Source organism: Globicephala melas, chromosome 2, assembly GCF_963455315.2.
Source record: "Globicephala melas chromosome 2, mGloMel1.2, whole genome shotgun sequence".
Taxonomy (NCBI): Eukaryota; Metazoa; Chordata; class Mammalia; order Artiodactyla; family Delphinidae; genus Globicephala; species Globicephala melas.
Window position 1 is genome coordinate 56,958,515 of NC_083315.2, and position 15,529 is coordinate 56,974,043.

At 45.2% G+C, this 15,529-nt stretch overlaps 1 protein-coding gene across 4 annotated transcripts in view; it reads right to left on the minus strand.

Moving 5' to 3' along the window:
• The window catches only part of ACSBG1 (acyl-CoA synthetase bubblegum family member 1), a 48,792-nt gene that overhangs the window by 32,897 nt on the left and 366 nt on the right, over window positions 1-15,529 (minus strand). The gene's annotated exons all lie outside the window — the stretch shown is intronic.

The following is a 15,529-nucleotide window of genomic DNA, read 5'->3' on the forward strand; positions in this document are numbered from 1 at the left end:
GCCCATGCTATATATTAACAACCAACCCAGTGAACCCCAGAAGGGAATGCAGACTCTTCCTCTGTCCTGAAGGGAATACGGGCTGCCCCTCTTCTCCTCCTCCCGCTTTCCTAGTGAGGACAGAGCATTGTTGTTGATGATAGGAGTTGGCACTGGGGGTCGATGTGGGTGGGCATGGCGGGAGAAGTGTCCTCACTTCGGGGGTCTAGCAGGAACACGTACCCAGATCCCTCAGCCCCTCCCGGGCAGCTCGACAGCCACTCTGGATGTAGAGTTCCCAAACTGACGAGGAGGCTGGGCAAATGGGCTTATTCTAGGCAGGAGGGCTTGGGAAATGTGTCATCTTCCCTTTCTATCCCCTAGCGCAGGGAGATCAGCTCGGTGCTTTGTGACCACCTAGAGGGGTGGGATAGGGAGGGTGGGAGGGAGGGAGATGCAAGAGGGAAGAGATGTGGGGACATATGTATATGTATAACTGATTCACTTTGTTATAAAGCAGAAACTAACACACCATTGTAAAGCAATTACACTCCAATAAAGATGTTAAAAAAAACAAAACAAAACAGAAAAGCCACAAGGTTGCCTCCCCCTGGCAGAAGCTTCCAGCTGTTCTTCAGACCCTTCCTCCTCCCGGAAGCCCTCTGGGAGGGACTCCCAGCTCTCATGTTTCTTCCTGGAGCTGTCCTGGCTGAGCCCATCCCAGAGCACTTAACATTGAGAGTCTGGGTGTTACTTTTTAAAACATAATTGTCTACCTGAGATAAAAACCTTAAGCCCATATTCTCAGAGCTGGAAATGATCTCTCCCCGTCCCATGACGGACGGCTCCGCGACTCTCCTCCTTCCTACTGTGATTATTGACTGAGTGCCTCCTCTGCAGACATTGCAGGGGGCCTGGGGGCAGAGGTGAGCCCAGTGAGCCTGGCCCCTGCCTGGAAGGCTTGGAGATGATGGGACTGACAGTCAAAAAAAAAGATGCATTCAAGGTCACTCTGGGGTCACCAGACCCAGGCTGGGGTAGGGGGTACAGCAAAATTAAAGGGAGAAAGTTGGATAGGGGTGAAGGTTTATTTTATGAGAGGCAGAGGGTAAGCGTCCCAGGCAATGGTGCAGCAGGGGATGCTGGTGCAGACAGAAGAGGATACAGGGCCCTGGTCATAGACTCAGGCTGTGGACCGTCCCCGGCCTTGGTCCCCCAGCTCACAGGGGGATCTTGGCCAATGCAGAGATCTTTTGGGGATCCATGGTCTCTTGGAAAGGGTGAGGACGGGGCAAAGGTGGTCTAAGACATATCCCCCCAGATCCACCAGAAGGAACATATTTGGGGCAGGCACTCAGGGGCCCTTGACTGTGACTGAGCCCCCAGTCTAAGGGCCTAACAGCAGAGTGTTTGCTGAGAGGCCAAAGGCTAGTCCCAGCTTCACCTTGGCTCCCACCATCCATGGTGGTGGGGCCCTCCCGCCAGCCAGCTGACTTCTAACCCAATTGGCAGTGGCTCAGTGTTTAACCCTGTCTAGCTAATCACACAGTCTGCACGGTCACACTGAACTCCCCTGCAAAGCCTGGAAGGAGTCTGGTCATGCCCAAGACAGGTCCCTGGGCACTGGGACATCTGGATTCGGGCCCAGGTTCTGCCTTAGTTGGGTAAACTTGGGCAAGTTCCTGGTCCTCTCTGGGACTCAGTTTCCTCAGGTAAGTCACAGACAGAGGGCCTTCCAGTTTTCTGTCTATGACTGGTGATTTGGGGGCCTGAGCTGGAATTCTGCTGCACCAGGCAGAGACAAGGCTACGAGGTTGGGTGTTACTAGGCTCCCAGGCCTGAGGAGCCGGGGGAAAACAAGGCAAGAATAACGATAGTAATGGCTAATAGCTAACAGGTATGCAGCACTAACTGTGCGCCAGGCAATGTTCTGTGCACCTTACACATATATTAACTCATTTAATCCTCACAACAGCCCCGTAAGGTAATTCCTATCACTATTCCCACTTTACAGATGAGGAAACTGAAGTACAAGGAGATTATGTAACTTGCTCAAGGTCTTTCAGTTAGCAGAGTAGGATGCAAATTTGCGCAAGTGGGCTTCAGTGTTTATGCTCTTAACCAACAGGCTATACCTCAATAGTCTCAGGTCTGCTGGGTGATTCGAGTGGGTGGGGCAGGGGCAAAAGGGCGGGAAGTGTAGAAAGGTGGGCACCCCATGGTCCTCAAAACTCCTGCTTCCAATCATTCATCATTAGACCCTTCTTTACACCCTTCCTCCAAAATTTTGAAAAATTTTCTATATAGCCAAGGTTTAAACCGTCAAACCATTTTCTTATGTCGCATTGATGACAGACACAGATAACTGTCAATTGGTGTCTTGAATCATCGCTGGGAGAGCAGTATGAAGCTTGGAGTTGACATAATTCCAACACAAAGCAAAGACTCCTAGAAAATTGCCATTTGTACATGAAGTACCACGAGTTTGACTTTGGGCACATTTTTCCTGTTAGGACTTCAGTTACTCCATCTATAAAATGAAGGGGTGGAAGGGATAGTCTCTAAGTCCCAGCTCTGATGATAGGTGGTTTTCCATGTTTCTACTAAGGAGATGAGAGGAAGGAAGAATACTGCCCACTCCTCGGCCAGAGGAACTTCATGGTGTCAGGTTGGGGGCAGAGCTGGAAGTTAGACGTCTACCAACAGGGGTGTCGTGTCCCTGCAGCACATGAATGTTGGCTCCCAGACTTGGTCCCTGCCCTAGAGGAGCCCACAGCCTAAAGAGGAGGGTGAAGGAGAGAGGCACGTACATGGCCTCTCCTGTATACAGGAGAGGTATCTGTGAGCATGGCAGGCAAGGGGGTCGCGAGGTGGAGGCACAGCGCTGTGGGAGCCTGGTCTTTTAGGGGAACATGGTTTCACTTTTTTAAAAGTGAGAACTAACATTTACTGAGCAATTAGTATGTGCCAGTTGCGTTACATGTGTTATTTACTTATCTCAACGATCTTATAAAGTAGGTACTAAATTAGAATCCCCCATCTAACTGGAAATGGAAGGACAAAGAGATGAAGTAACTTGCTGGAGGTTATACAGCTTGTAATTGGAATAGTTGGGATTCAAATCCAGGCAATCTGATTCCAGATTTTATGTTCTGAACCACCATATGCTCCGCCTAAAATTGGGTGAGGCTCTCTGAAGCTCCTTATGCCTCTCCACACACTTCAGCAACATGGGTTTTCTTCGGAGCAACTGGCTCAGAAAGGCAGAGCATTGTGGCTGAGACGCTAGTTTAATGCACATGTATTTTTAAATTCTTCAAATCAGCATACTCCTGACATATCACAGTATCCAACATATAACAAAAAAATGATCAGACATCTGAAAAAGCAGGGAATGTGAGCCAAAATCAAGGGGAAGAAAACAGCCAATAGAAACAACTCAGGTATGACGCAGATGTTAGAATAAATATACAAAGGCTTTAAAACAGCTGCTAACACATGTTTGATAATTTAAAGAAAAAATGATAACTGATGAACAGATGGAGAATTGCAACATAAAAATAGAAAGCATAAGAAAAGTACAATCTCTGAAATGAAAAATTCACTAGATGAGCTTAACAGCAGATTGGAAACTACCCCCCCCCCAAAAAAAAGTTCATACACATGAAGACAGAATAATAGAAATTATTTAATCCAAATACTAGAGAGAAAAAAGATTTTTTAATTGAACAGAATGAAACATTGTTGAAAGAAATTAACAAAGAGCTAAGCAAATGCTAAGCTAAGCAAAGAGACTTAATATTGTTAAAATGGCAATAATAATATTGTTAAGATAGCCAAATTGGGTATTCCCTGATGGTACAGTCTTTGGGAATCTGCCTGCCAATGCAGGGGACGCGAGTTTGAGCTCTGGTCTGGGAGGATCCCACATGCCACAAAGCAGCTAAGCCCATGCACCACAACTACTAAGCCTGTGCTCTAGAGCCCGCAAACCACAACTACTGAGCCCACGCGCCACAACTACTGAAGCCCACGCGCCTAGAGACAGTGCTCTGCAACAAGAGCAGACACCGCAATGAGAGGCTCACGCACTGCAATGAAGAGTAGCCCCCGCTCACCGCAACTGGAGAAGGCCCACGCGCAGCAACGAAGACCCAGTGCAGCCAGGGATAAATAAATATAATTAATTAATTAAAAAAAACTTTTTTAAAAAAAGATAGCCAAATTGATCTATCGGTCAACATAATCTCTATCAAAATCCTAGCTGGCATTTTGGCAGAAATTAACAAAGTGGTCTAAAATTACTATGAAACTTCCAAAGACCCAGGATAGACGAAAAAATCTTGAAAAAGACCGAAGTTGGAGGACCACACTTCTTGATTTCAAAACATACTATAAACCTACACTACAGTAATCAGGAAAAAGTGATACTGGCATAGGATAGACATATAGATGAATGGAATAGAATATAGGATTCAGAAATCCACCTTCACATTTATAGTCAACTGATTTTCAACAAGGGTGCCATGCCAATTCAATGCGGAAAGTATTCTTTTCAACAAATGGTACAAATCAACAAATGGTGCTGGGACAACTCAATATCCACATGCAAAAGAATAAAGTTGGACCCTTTCCTCATACCATACACAAAAAATTAACTCAAAATGTATCAAAGGCCAAAATGTAAGAGCTTAAACTGTAAAAATATTAGAAGAAAATCTATGTGGACTTAAGTTGTTATTTTTTTGTTTTTGGGGGGGCTTTTTGGCCACGCCACATGGCTTGTGGGATCTTAGTTGCCTGACCAGGGGTGGAACCCACACCCTAGGCAGTGAAAGCACGGAGGTGGTCTTCAGTTAGGTAAAGCCTTCTTAGCTATGACACCAAAAGTACAAGCAACAAAACAAAAACAGGTAAATTGGACTACATCAAGATTAAACCTCTTTGTGCTTCAAAGGACACCATCAAGAAGGTGAAAAGATAACCCACAGAATGGAAGGAAATATCTGCAAATCATTTATCTGATAAGAGAATTGTATAGAATATATAAAGAACTCTAACAATTCAACAACAACAAGAAAGGAAAGAAAAAAAACCCAATTAAAACGGGGCAAGGATTTGAATAGACATTTGCCCAAAGAAGACATACAAATGGACAACAAGCACATTAAAGGATGTTCAACACCATCAGCTATCAGGAAATGCAAATCAAAACCAGAATGAGATAACACTTCATACACACTGGAATGGCTGTTTATAAAATACAGATACTAACAGTGTTGGTGAGGATGTGGAGAAATTGGAGCTCTTGTACACTGCTAGTGGGAATGCAGCTGCTTTGGAAAACAATGTGCTAGTTCCTCAAAAGGTTATACATAGAGTTATTATATGACCAAACATTTCCACTTCTAGCTTTATACCCAAAAGAAATTAAAACGTATGTCCATACAAAAACTTGTACATAAATGTTCATTGGAGCATTATTCATAATAGCCAGAAAATGAAAACTCAAATGTCCATCAACTGATGACTGGGTAAACAAAATGTGGCATGTCCATACACTGGAACATTATTTGGCCATAAGAGGAATGAAGTACTGATACATGATATGACACGGATGAATCATGAAAATATCATTCTAAGTGAAAGAAGCCATTCACAATAGATGATATATTATATCAGTTCCTTTAAGTGAGAGGTCTAGAATAAGCAGATCTATAGAGACAAAAAGCAGATTTGTGGTTGCCTAGGGCTGGAGGCTTGAGGGGAAATGGAGAGTGACTGCTAATGGGTCTAGGGTTTCTTCTGGGGTAATGAAAATATTTTTAAATGGACTGTGGGGAATTCCCTGGAGGTCCAGTGATTAAGACTCCATGCTTCCACTGCAAGGGACAAGGGTTCATTCCTGGTCAGGGAACTAAGATCCCACATGCCTCACAGCATAGCCACACACAAAAAATAATAAAATAAAATGGACTGTGGTGATGTTTGCACAACTCTGAGAATATACTAAAACCCACTGGATTTTATACTTTAAATGGGTAAATTTTATGGCATGTAGTTTATATCTCAATAAAGCTGTTATATTAAAAAAAATGAACAGAGCCTCAGTTACCTGTGAGACAACATCAAATATCTTTCAAAAAACATCTTTCAGAATGAAAGCAAATATAAAATGGATAACCAACAAGGACCTACTGTATAGCACAGGGAACTATACTCAATATCTTACAATAACCTCTAATGGAAAAGAATCTAAAACTATATATATATATATATATGACTGAATCATTTTGCTGGACACCTGAAACTAACACAACATTGTAAATCAACTATATTTCAATTAAAAACAAAGTGAAATAATGACATTTCATTTAAATGCAGGATGGGAGGATTTTTCACCAGCGCACTTCTGTGATGGTTTGAAATCATGTCTGCAAATTCTTTACACTATTCCCATCAATAGACTGAGTTTTATTCTCTTCTCCTTGAATATGGGATGGCCTTAATGACCAGCTTCTAACAAATACAATGTAGTAGAAGTGACACAATGTAATTTCCAAGGCTAGATCATAAAACGTGATACGGTTTTCACCTGACTCTCTCAGGATACACGCTTTTTGGATCCCTGACCCACCATGTCAGAAATCTGGCTACCTTGAAGCCACCATGAAGGAGACCATGTGAAGAAGCTACATAGAAATAAAGATACTGAGGCTCCCCAGCTGTTCCCAATCCCAGCTTATTGAGTCTTACCACCTCAGGCATCAGACATATGAGTAAAGAAAACTTTGAGATGGCCCTGGGCCCAGCCACCAGCTGTCATGTCAAGAAGACACTTAAGCAGCCTATAGAGAGGTCCACTGGCAAAACTAAAGTCTCTGGACAACACCAATGTAGTAAGTTGAAAAATGCCCCACCCCCCTGCAAATATTCATCTCCTAATCTCTGGAAACTGAATATTATCTTACATGCCTTTACATGCCTCCCCTCCCCACCCCCTAAAAAAGGATTTTGCAGATGTGATTAAATTAAGGATCTTGAGACAGGGACATTATCCTGGATTATCCAGGTGGGCATTAAATGCACTCACTTGTATCCTTACATGAGGGAGGCAGAAGGAGATTTGACACACACACAGAAGAGAAGGCAATGTGACCACAGAGGCAGAGATTGGAGTGGTGCGACCACAAGCCAAGGGTGGAGGCGGGGAGCCTCCAGGAGATGGAAGAGGCCAAGAACAGATTCTCTCCTAGAGCCTCTGGAGGGAGCACAGCCCTGCTGACCCTTGATTTGAGCCCTGTGAAACTGATTTCAGACTTCTGGCTTCCAGAACTATGAAAGAATAAAGTTCTGTCTTAAACCACCAAGCTTGTGGTAATTTGTTAAAGTGGCAACAGGAAACTAACACAGCCAGTGAGGAACAGAGGTCTACCAACGACCTTATAAGTGAGCTTGAAAGAGGGTCTTCCAATTCCAGATGAGTATTATTACCCTGGCTGACATCTTGGCTGTAACCTCATGAGAGACCCTGAGCCAGAACCACTTTACTAAGTTGCTCCTGAATTACTGACCCATATAAACCATGAGAGATAATAAATGATTGTTGTTGGTTTGAGGCACCACAGTTTTGAGTGATTTGTTAAGCAGCAAGAGATTAACTAGGACACCTTCACTACAAGAAACGCTATAGGGATTTATTCGGGCTGATAGGAATTACACCAGATGAAAACATGGATTTACAAGAAGGAATGAAGATCAGTGGAAATGCTAAATATATTAGAAACAAGACAAGGATGCCCACTCTTACTACCTCTATTCAGCATCATATTGGAGGTCCTAGCCTGTGCCGTAAGGCAAAAAAAAAAAAAAAAAAAATTAAAAGGCAAAATGATTGGAAGTAAAAGAAGTAAAACTATCTTTTAAAATAGATAACAAAATTGTATGTATAAAAAAATCCTAGGGGATCTATAGAAAGAAACACTAGGGCTTCCCTGGTGGTGCAGTTGTTGAGAGTCTGCCTGCCGATGCAGGGGACAAGGGTTTGTGCCCCAGTTTGGGAAGATCCCACATACCGCGGAGCGGCTAGGTCCGTGAGCCATGGCCGCTGAGCCTGCGTGTCTGGAGCCTGTGCTCTGCAATGGGAGAGGCCACAACAGTGAGAGGTCTGCGTACCACAAAAAAAAAAAAAAAAGAAAGAAACACTAGAACTAATAAATTAATTTAGTAATATCACAGGATACAAGGTCAATTTTTTTAAATCGATTGTATTTTTTATAAATAACAAATTATTAGAAAATTAACTTTAAAATACAATTTACATAGTATCAAAACCCATACAATTCTTAGGAACAAATATAGGAAAAAAGGTGTAAGACATCTACAACTGAAAACTACAAATCATAGTTGAGAGAAATCAAAGACCTAAGTAAATGGAAATACATACCATGTTCATTGATCAGGATATTCTCCCCAACTTGAAATATAGATTCAGTTCATTCTCAGTCAAAATTCCAGCGGTCTTTTTTGTTGTGACTGACAAGATAATTCTAAATTTTGCATGGAAATACAAAGGAGCTATTGTGTTAGTAACCTATTATTCCATAACAACTATCCCAAAACGTGGTGACTTAAAATACAAGCATTTATTATCTTACAGTTTCTGTGGGTTAGACATCTAGGTGTGGCTTAACTGAGTGCCTCTGGCTCAAAATCTCTTGTGATGTTGTCATCAAACTGTCAACCAGGGCTGTGTTCTCATCTGAAGGTTCAACTGGGAGAGGATCTGCTTCCAACTCACTCATGGGGTTGTTGGCAGAATTAAGTTCTTTGCAGGTTGTTGGGCTGAGGGTCTCAAATCCTTAATGGTTGTTGACCAGAGGGTTCCCTCAGGCCCTTGCCACCTGGGCCTCTCCCTCAGAGCAAGCAAGTAAGAAAATGAGGGAGAGCAGTCAAAATGAAATCATGGTCTTTTTGTAACCAAATCTCTGAAATGAAATTCCATCACTTTTGCCATATTCTACTTCTTAGAAATGAGTTACTAGGTTGGCCCACATTCAAGGGTAGGGGATTACACAAGAATACAGAAGGTAAGACTCATTGAGGAGCATCTTAGAGGCGTCTACTGCTCCCAGGATAACCAAAACAATCTTGAAAAAAAAAAAAAGAACAAAGTTGGAGGACCAACACTATCTGATTCAAGACTTCATATAAAGCTATAGTAATGAATACAGTGTGTGTTGACATAAATATAGAAAAATAGTTCAATGGAAGGAAATCCAGAAATAGGTCCCTACATATGGACAGTTGACTTTCTTTTTTTTTTTTCTTTTAAAACAAAGGAGCCACAGCAATTTAATACTGAAAAAAAAATCATTTTCAACAAATGGCACTTGAATAACTGGATAAAAATGTGGGAAAAAAGAAAATAGTAATTTGAGATGGATCATAGGCCTAAATGTAAAGGCTAAAGCTTTTAGTAGAACACATAGAAAAAAGTATCTTTGTGACCTTAGTACAGGCCAAGATTTCTTAGAGAGGATGCAAAAGCACTAACCATAAAAGAAATACTTAGATAAATTAGATGTATCAAATAAAAAGATGTTTGCTCATCAAAAGACAGCATTAAGGAAATGAAGATAAGCCACAAACTGGGAGATAATATTTTCCATACAAGTATCTAGTTAGGGACTGATATCCAGAATATACAGAGAAATCTCTGCAAATCAGTAACAAAAGGATTAAGAACACAATTATAAAATGGTCTAAAGATCTGGATAGACACTTCACAAAAGAAGATATAGAAATGGCCAATAAGCACATGAAAATAAACTCAATATCATTATCAGGGAAATTAAAACCACAATGAGATACCACTATTCGACCACCAGAATAGGTAAAATTAAAAAGACTAACAATATTTAGTGTTGACAGAGATTTGGAGCAACAGAAACTGCTCTTGGTGATGGCATGACCACTTTGGAAAACTTCTGGTGGCTTCTTTAAACATATACCTATCTTCTGATACAACAGTTGTATTTCTAGGGTCTTCTCCAAGGAAATGAATATATATGTCCACAGAAAACCTTATACAAGAAAGTTCACAGCAGCTTTACTAATGAAATCCCCAAACTGGAAACAACTCAAATGCCCTCAACAGGAAAATGGACAAACAAATCGTGGTCTAGCCACTCGGCGGCATTCTACTCAATGATACAAAAGAATGAACTACTGAAACACTTCATACATGGAGGAATCGTGCAAACGTCATGATAAGTGAAAGGAGCCAGACATAGAAAAGTACATACTGTATGATTCCATTTATATGATGTTCAAGAACCGCCAGAAAACAGTGGCTGTTCAAAACTGGTTTGCTTAAGGACAAATGGGGGTGAGAGCTGACTAGAACGGAGCAGAGAGGACATTCTGGGCTGATGAAAATGTCCTATATTTCTACTGAGTTGTTGATTACAGGGGTATATACTTTTTGTCAAAAGTCATCAAATTATACTCATATCTGTACATTTCACTATATGAAAATTTTGCTTACACACAACCTATTATATTTTGCAGATATAAATTCTTATTTTACAGCTGCTTGGGGCTAGAGTCCAAGCTAGGTCCTAGATGTTCTTCACATGGTGCAACCTTTGCAGTTTCCAAAGCACCTTCCCAGCCCTGACTTTAAATGTTCCTCACAGGCTCCTTTGCAAGGAGCCAGGGATGCCTGGGGAGGAGGGCTAGAGCCAGGACCCAGGGGGCACTCATAGAACCCAGGGTGATATAAGACTTTCTCTCACTATCACTGCCCATGTCTTTTGCAGGACAAAGAGATAAGTAGTGAGTTCCTCATCCCTGGAGGTATTCAAGTCAGGGTAGGTTGACAGTATGTGAATGTTGTGACAGAGTGGGTTAGACTCAGTGACCTAAAAAACCCCCACTGGCCTGAGAGCCTACCATTCAGGGACTTGCCTAGGGACAGAGTGAGTCAGCTTCTGGCCCAGCGTTCTGACTCCAGGCCAGCTTGGGCTCTACTGACCCCAGCCAGTGATTCTACAGCCCCTGCAGGAACTCAGTGCTGGCCTAGGCTCATCTGCATCCTGAAAGCGTCCAGACTTGTATTCAGATGTCTAGGACCGGGACTTCCCTGGTGGTCCAGTGGTTAAGAATCCACCTGCCAATGCAGGGGATGTGGGTTCTATTCCTGGTTGGGGAACTAAGTTCCCACATGCCACGGGGCAACTAAGCCCAGGTGCCGCAACTACTGAGCCCATGTGCTCTGGAGCCCATGTGCCACAACTAGAGAGAAGCCTGCCCACGCACTCCGGAGCCAGCCCTCCACAGCTAGAGAGCACGTGCACCACAACTACTGAGCTCGTGCACTCAGCACCACAACTAGAGAGAAGCCCGCGCACCGCAATGAGGAGTCGCTACAAAAGATCCCGCGTGCCACAGAGAAGATCCCACATGCCGCCGCTAAGACCCAAGTAGCCAAATAAGTAAAATAAATAAATAATCATTAAAAAAAAAAAAGAGGTCCGTGCCCAGGGTTACTTTGCCCCAGGGATTCTGACTTCTGGGATGTGCCCTGCCCTTTATCCTGGGACTCTTGACCTTGCCTTCCTGTGGTACTTATAATATACTCCCACATCCTCTGTCCTGTGCCAACTGGTCTTTTAGTTTCTCAAACACTGCAAGCTCCTCAGGGCCTTTGCACGTGCTATGCCCTTTTCTTAGAAACATCTTTCCCTACCAACTCCTACTCCTCTTTCGGGTCTCAGCTTAAACGTTACTTTTCCCAAGGAAGACTTCACCAACCTCTGAGTCAGTTATTAAGAAATTAAACATTTTCCATTTTAATAATTTTTAAGTATGCAATTCAGTGGCAATGACCACATTCCCTCCTTTTTCCCCTTAATTCTTTCATGGCACCTTTTGCACTTATAGTTTAATAAGTAATTGTATAATTATTGGGACTTCCCTGGTGGTGCAGTAGTTAAGAATCTGCCTGCCAATGCAGAGGACACGGGTACAAGCCCTGGTCTGGGAAGATCCCACATGCCGCGGAGCAACTAAGCCCATGAGCCACAACTACTGAGCCTGCGCTCTAGAACCTGCAAGCCACAACTACTGAGCCTGCGTGCCACAACTACTGAAGCCTGCACGCCTAGAGCCCATGCTCCACAACAAGAGAAGCCACCGCAATGAGAAGCCCGCGTACCACAATGAAGAGTAGCTCTCGCTCGATGCAACTAGAGAAAGCCCGTACTCAGCAATGAAGAATCAAAGCAGCCAAAAATAAATAAATTTACAAAAAAAAAAAGATAATTATATAATTATTTGTTCATGTCTGTCTTTGCTGCAAGTATGTTAATTCCTTAAGTTGGGGCTTGTTTTGTTTTCTATGATATTCTCTTAGCATAGTACCTGACATATTCAATAATAAATAATTTTGAATAGATGAATGTATACTTATGAAAACAGATAGATAATAAAGATACCAAAATAAGAGGGAAAAGGCAACTCTACGATAACCATTTCTCATATTATGGGGAAGTGAGGGGGAGGAAGTTGGGAAAACTAGAAGGCCCTGGATATTCCATATTCTTAAGGATGCCTGTATCATTTCCATAGCATTTGCATTAGGTTTGTTCCTCCCAGGCTTGCACATCCCAGAGATGGGGAGCTCACTCCCTACCATCCTTGGAAAGCTTTATCAGTGAGAACAGCCTTCTTCACTGGGCTTGCAGCAGCCTCCTGTGCCTGTCCCACACTCCTGGCTCTGAGGGAACTCCTCTCGGCACCCAGTCTTTGAGCAGGCAGGGCTGGGAGAGGCAGCTGGGAGCCCAGGGGGAATATGGTCAGTTCAGAGTTCACCATCCTTCCCTGGGCCAGACTCGACTCTGCAGGCTCCCTTCTCCTGGCGTCTGCCTCCCAACTCCAGCCTGTATTCACTGCTGCCAGAGTCACCTCCCCAAACTAGGCTCTCCTTCTGCTTCTACTGCTTCCACGCCTGCCAGGGCTCCTCTCTGCCTCTTCCTCTGGCTCTGGCAGCCCTCATGCCTGGCTGCCCCTAGTCTGGCCACACCAGCCTATCCAGACCTAGGAGTTAGCTTAGGAGTTAACCTGACTGGTCTGACGGCCACCTGTAACTCCTCCACAACCACTGCTTCTGTCCACAGGATGCCCCTGCCTACCACCAGGGCATCCACCACCCTTCAAACCCAGGATGAACTGTCTCCTTCTCTGGTTCTTCTGAAGCCCTTCCTCCAACCTGGGCTTCTTCAGGCTCAGGGAGGCTGGTGTCCCTCCCGCAACGAGAGTTTAACAGGGCTACTCCGATGGGTACTCCTGATGGATGGCATGGTCTACAGCCGCAGCCTCAAAGGACACAGAGCGCAAGCTGCCAGATCAGCGCCTGACCCGTCTTGGCTCCAACCCAGCAGACCCATCCTCTCTTGGCCCTGGCCCGGCTCCCTCCCTCCAACCCTGCAAGTGGTGTGGCACAAAAGGGAATTCATGTGGGTCAGCCTGGTGTGCAAACCCTCCTCTTCCCAGTCTCCACCTCCCTGATCTCCGGCCTCCCCTCTGCAACCCTGGGAAGGGGAAGGGGGTAAGATAAGGCCCCTCTCAGGCTATTGGAGGAATGTAGGCCCACCCTCCCCCAGGAGCAGCAGCCAGCCCATGGCCACAAGGCCAGGACAGATAGGCAAGCCTGAGATAGAGCCCTTTGCTGCTGGGGCTGGCCTGAAGGGGCATCACAGCAGCTGTAACGGCCTCTGACTTCAGAACAATGTTAAACAAGGGTTCAAAGTTCTTTCCTCATGACTACTCTGCAAGGCCGACAGAGCAGGCGTTATCATCCCCATTTGACAGATGGAGAAACTGAGGCTCAGAGAGGGTGACTTGCCCAGAATCAGATTAGGTCCAGAGCAGAGCTGGATGGGAACCCAAGGCATGAGCACCCGCAGCCTGCTAAGAGAATTCCCAGGCATTGCTAGGAGGTTAACTATGCATTTGAGCGGTGGCCCTTGTGCCTTTGAAAGCATTTCATACACACCAGCTGATAGAATCTGTCCAAATTTTCTGCAGGGTTAACAGTGGTCAGGCGTTTTGTCTTCATTTGTACAGACGGTGATACTCAGGCTCAGAGAAGCTCAACAACTTACCCGAAGTCGCTAAGCAAGAAAGCAGGGGGCCTGACCTTCTGAGTTTTCAGCCCTCTCTTCCCCCACAGGGCTCCTCACCTACCTACCCTTAGCAGCCCTGCCCCAGCCTGGGGCTCTCTGCTGCTTCTCTTTTATGGAGTCTGCAAAGCAGGTCCAGGCCTCTGTGAGTCCATTCCCCAGGGTGAGGGAATTCCAGCCAGCCCACATTGAGGGCCCCACTGACCCTCCCAGGGAGGGGGCTGGACCTCATGCTCTTGGAGGTCTTGAAGGTAAGGAGCCCCTGCTTCTGGCAGGACAGGAGTCCATTCTCCGTTCTCGGCAGACCCAGGGCAGGGCCCAGGCCTCCAGCCCTGGGAGGGGCCTCTGCCCGTGAGGCACTTTCACATTTATTCCATTTGCTCCATCTTTCCTTCCTTGTAACCCCTCATTGAGAACAATGGCCATTCACTCTGTAGCTCAAACCCTGGCAACTTCTCCCCATAGGGCTCAGCCCCCGGCATTTCTCCCTTGTCCTTCTCCCCTGCCGCACTCCAGCCACCCAGGCCTCTCCCTTCCCTGAGTTCCCCGTCTTGCTTCGCATATTCTCACCCTGGCAGTGCTGGTCCCTTCTCCCGCATGGCCCTTCCTCTCTGACTGTTAGTGCCCTCCTGACCATCGAAGACCTGTCTCAAGAGTCTCCCGTGGGAAGCTTCCCTCCTCCTCCTGGCCTGTGTTCCTCCTGGGCACAGACCACAGGCATCTGGACCCTGGGGTTCCATGTGTCTGCCTTCTCCCTGCCTCCTGGTTGAGGGCTTCTTGGGCCAGGACTGGGTCTCAACTTCTCAGGATCTTACCACTCCTTTGATGGACAGGGCCTGGGCCAGAGTGGGCACTAGTGAATGGCTGACCAATTGAATCCGCTTCCTCTGAATCACAGATTAGCAGAACACATACAGCAGGAGGGCTTTGGGGAAAATTCAACCACCGCATTCATGTACAGACAGGGAAGCTGCAGTCCAGAGAGGCGCAGGGACCCACCAAGGTCACACAGCAAGCTGGAGCCGGATCCTCTGGCTCTCCCCTGTCCTTGTCCGTCATTGACCCCCACATGCCAAAGGCCCCCTTGAGGAGATGGGGAAATATTCCTATTGACTGAAAACTTCTTCCTCCATCCACCTGCAGCCCCCTACTCATGCCCTCATTCCTCGGTTGAGCCCCTCTTGGCCACACAGGGGAGTAGACAGTTTCAAGTGACACATGTCCCAGTCCACGGCTTATTCCATTTAGAGATCATCCAGACCCTTCCCTTCATTTCCCAGATGAAGAAACTGAGGCTCAGAGAGTGAAGCAGCTTGCCCAGGTTCACACAGCAGAGTCAAGTCCACAGCTCGGCCAGAGGCTCC